At 48.0% G+C, this 4,323-nt stretch overlaps 1 long non-coding RNA gene across 1 annotated transcript; it reads left to right on the forward strand.

Moving 5' to 3' along the window:
• Nucleotides 1–2,530: 2,530 nt before the first annotated feature.
• Nucleotides 2,531–3,297, forward strand: LOC120600370 (uncharacterized). Its single transcript, XR_005652182.1, has 2 exons — nt 2,531–2,791; nt 2,967–3,297. It is a non-coding gene; the product is annotated as an uncharacterized LOC120600370 (long non-coding RNA).
• Nucleotides 3,298–4,323: the final 1,026 nt, after the last annotated feature.

Below are 4,323 nucleotides of genomic sequence, written 5' to 3' on the forward strand. Positions count from 1 at the left end.
ATGTTATTGCTGCTCTATTCAATTATATAGACAATCTAATCACAGGATCTTATTTTGAGGGCTGCCCTTGATACTGGGCCGCTCTTGTCACCAATTACTAGCAGAAGACAGCACACTCAAATTGGGTAATTCGAGGAGAGTTTAATGAAAAGAAAGTGAGGAAAACAACAAGGAATAAGCTCAATAGCCAAAAGTTCGTCATAGTGGAACGCTTTTCTGGGCCTGGGCCGTAGAAGGCCGGGGCAGGACTGGTTACTGAAATCCAGAGATAGAGATGGCTGCCTGGCAGGAGCTGTGACCTTCAGTCCAGGGATGTCGCAGCCTAGTGGCAAGCTGTCCGACAGACAGCTGGAGGAATCCACACCCCGACCGTGGGCTCCTCTTGGTGTCTTCATCGGCTGAGCCTATCAGAAGCCAGGGCAAGGAGGCGCGATGATGTCATCCTCTCTGGTCTGTCTCCAGGGCCACAGGCGGAAGGGTGAAGGGTGGACTTGGAGGGGCAAGTGTCCAGCGAGGCGATTGTTATTATTATCATTATAATTTAGATGTTTAACCATCCTTGAATGCCACTCTTACTCGATCGTTTTGTTTCTTATTCCGTAATGAGTTCACTTGGCAAATATATTGTTTAAGATTTTTAATTCTTTATCATTGGTTTCTATCCAACTACAGGGTTTCCCCAGTTGTAATTAGTTTCTAGAGAAATGTGCTCATACTGAGAACTGATAGAGTTTGTCTTAATGTTCTTGTCTTCAGTATCCATCCTTCACCACCCCACATGAAAATGTTTTCTTATTCTGTTTCCAGACTCCATGTCACTTAGTTGTAGTCTTACAAGTAAGGAGAACCCAACTTTTACACATCATGATACACATAGAAAGTCATACTTTTGTATGAAATGCTGGAGTCATAAACCGGGCTGCTTATGGCAGGAGACACCCACCAGCTAAGGGGGGTCACCCTTTTGGGCTCATCTGTCATCCATTTGCCCCTACGTGTGGCTATTATGACTATATTTTAATCTATAAAATGTGAGGGAAAATGATGTGTTTAACTCCCAGTCTGTACCCTTTCTTTTCCATGACTATTTTTGAAATTACAAGCAATGAAAAGCAGCCATGGGTCAGGTGTGGACCCAAAGCAGGCAGCCAGTAGCTCTGGGGCAATTACTGATGAAGCATAGGGTTGTATTAAAAGCCTGGGCATTGGAGCCAGACAGTCTTAGGTTCAAATCTGACTCAGCTAATCCCTACCTGTGGTCCTAGGGTGAAGACTTTAACCTTGTGGGTCTTGGTTTTCTTATCTGCAAAATGCTGTGAGGAGCAATGATAACTAAATCTTCTAGATGTGTTCAGTGACCCAGGGCAGGGCTTTTGTAAACAGAAATGCATGTCACTGCCCTGTGTCCCTAGGGCTGCCTTTCATCTTCCTCTCTGCTTGTCTTTCCTCTCCGTCCTGTTCTTGCTGTCCTGTTCTTTCTTTACTTTCACTTTCTGGGTTGCTTGTCTTAAGCTGGTGTGTTTTACGTATAGATGCCTTCAGGAGGCCAGCAGGTCTCCCTGGCTGACCTGTTATTTGTTCTCCCTCCTTCTACAAAGATACTTCTTTAGCCCTAAGTGATTCTCTCTCTTTCTTTCGCTCTTCACAGGGCCATCAGCTGCAGAGAAATCCCCACGGGAATTGTGACTAAGTCTGACTTTGTGACCTGTCGGGCCATCTCTTCCCTTCAGCCATCTTCCTTCTCTTTCTCTATTTTTTCTCTTTCCCCCAGGGAAGTCCAGGACAGGGAGCTGGTGTCCCGGCCCGCCAAGCCAGTGATGAGGCACAGCCAGCAGGGGGAGAGCAACAGCCAGAACTGTCCTGAGGCCTTTGATACATCAGATCTTGAAGGAAGGCCACCCACTCTTCTGTGTTTCTTTGGGGACTTTTTCCTGGGGTTTGCAGTACCTGTTAATACTTCTTTAGAGAATGTAGGGGGAAGAAAAACAAACAAACAAACAAAGAAACAAACAGAGAGGAAAAGAAACAGGAACCAAAATGCCATTTATCCCATGAGGAATTGAGGCTCCAGCTCTGAGTCCCTCTTTTAGCAAGGGGGAGCCGGGCTTCTTGTGGTGGCCTCACTTCTCAGGCATGAGTTGCACCCCAGCTCTGGATGTCCCAGATCACTTCACCACTCCCTGAGAATTCAACCTCTTGTGTAGCCACATCAAAGTAACCAGTGTCTGGTGGCTTGATGGGACAGACTTGAAGGGACTCCCTGCCTTTTGATGCATGCCATTCCCGTGAGCTGGGCTGGGCTTCAAGATGAGAGAACTCTTTAGGCTTCCTGAGTGTCTCAGCATTCCGATTCTTGGGGTTTGTGGTCTGAGATGCTAGCATGAACATCGTGTTCTATAAAACGTGCCCTCTGGGTCCTGTAAAATTAACAGGCAAAGCTTTGTGCAAACCTCGCCCCTCTGGCCCCCCTGCCAACCAAATTGACCAAAAGGGTCTGAAAGGCCCTTGACCTTGCTGACATTGGCGGAGCATGAGTGAACAGCTGGATGGATCCGGGAGGATGAGGAGAACTGCCTGGGTGAGGGGTTGGTGGCAGCACGACCCTCTGCTAAGCTGTCCCCTGCATACCACTCTGGCACCTCAGAGCTCTCCCCAAATGGAATCAGGTTTTTCAGCACTCGATGTGGCTAAAGGGCAGATATATGTCACCACATTCTAATACTCTTCCTACCTGCAGATGAGGAAACTGAGGGTCAATGAGATGAAGTGCCTGCCCCAAAGGCACACAAAGGTAGGACTGGAACTCAGATGCAAGATCTTTCTGCCTCACCGGACTGCCTCCCCACAGTCCTGGAGTGTGCAGGCAAAGTCAGGAAACACAGCACAAACTCTTCTGAAATCACCTGGCTGAGGTTGTATTTGTCAGATTTCCCCACTATGAAGTTCCTATTTTTCCCCTTTTCCAGGCTGTTCTCTTTGGGAGGAAGTCACCATGCACAGACGAGTCTTAAGGACCAGGGAGTTCTGCTCCTCCCCTTGAGTGTGGAGTGCCTACACAAATGATTTGGAATTCTGCATGAGAGATTTATCTCTTGTTCTCCATTCATTCATTTATTCAGTTATTTATTTTTTTAAGTGTATGCTACTTACATTTTCAAATGATAAGCTCGTTATGTTTACAGGGGAAGTAACTTTCCATTGAATTACTGGGTCCAATTGTTAAGCTGAAAAAAGTACAATAAATGCACTGCGGGGTAATATCCAGAAAGTCTGGAAATGCAGGGAAGGTCACAAACTTATTGTGTGTTTTCTTGATTAATAATTAGACCCATTGGTTTAAATGGAGGTATTTTACCAGGAAAGGTGTGGGGAGGCCGAATTAAAACGTGGAGCGTGTTATCTGAAAGCGTTCCTAAGGTATTGCTGAAATGTGAGTGTATCCTGGTCTCTGGCTTTGCTGGCCCAGGGCTGTGTCTCCCGTCGTGATGGAGCGGAGTCTGTCCTGTCTGTTAGCAAGTCCGCTTCTCACGGGGTCTGCCTGGTCCCCACTCCTTTGAGATTACTAACACTCAGGTGGCAGGAAAAGCCTCAGTCCCCCTGTCAGGCCGATCCTTTCTCCATTCTATACTGGGATGGGGAAGAGCCTGGGGGCCACTTCATTTAATGACAAATGCAAGAATCTGGAGAGAAGCTGAGAAGTGGTCAGCGTCCTCAGCTGCCCGCTTCCTGCTGGATAGTGCTCTGCCTCCCAGAATCTATATCCCCTGTCCTGGCTATTGTTCCCACAGTGGACCCAAGCAGACCGGGTCAATGAGAATCTCTGAGTGTGCCTTCTGGAAACTTCCCACCTGACCTTGGTGGAGCTGTGGAAAGGGGATCTCCAGCAACTTGATCAGGATCAGGATCGACCATGTCGTTTCCCCCAGTTCTGTGAATAAGTGACCAACCCCCTTGGTTATCCTGGGCCTGGCTTTAAAACTCAAAGTCTCATGTTCCTGGAAAACCCTCACTCTCAGGCAAACCAGGAGGGTTGTTCACTCTGCCAGGGAGACGGTCGCTTTGCCATCTATCTTCAGCTTCTAGAGAGGAAAAAGTGAGATCGGAGCAAGGTGAGGGGAAATTGCAGGAGGCGAGAGCTCAAGATGGCCAAGAGGAGGCACCCTCCCCACCCTTCTGACACACAGAAGATGGATGGGTGTCTGTGTAACATGAGAAAGGGCTGAGGTGGTGAGCTCCTCCCGCGGGGATGTTTAGCAGAGCATTTAGCAGAGTGGATGTCTGCTTTGGGGCCCACCTCCTGGCCATTGCCAAGGTGACTCCATC

The sequence above is a fragment of the Pteropus medius genome, unplaced genomic scaffold (genome assembly GCF_902729225.1).
Source record: "Pteropus medius unplaced genomic scaffold, Ma_sr-lr_union100, whole genome shotgun sequence".
NCBI classification, from domain to species: domain Eukaryota; kingdom Metazoa; phylum Chordata; class Mammalia; order Chiroptera; family Pteropodidae; genus Pteropus; species Pteropus medius.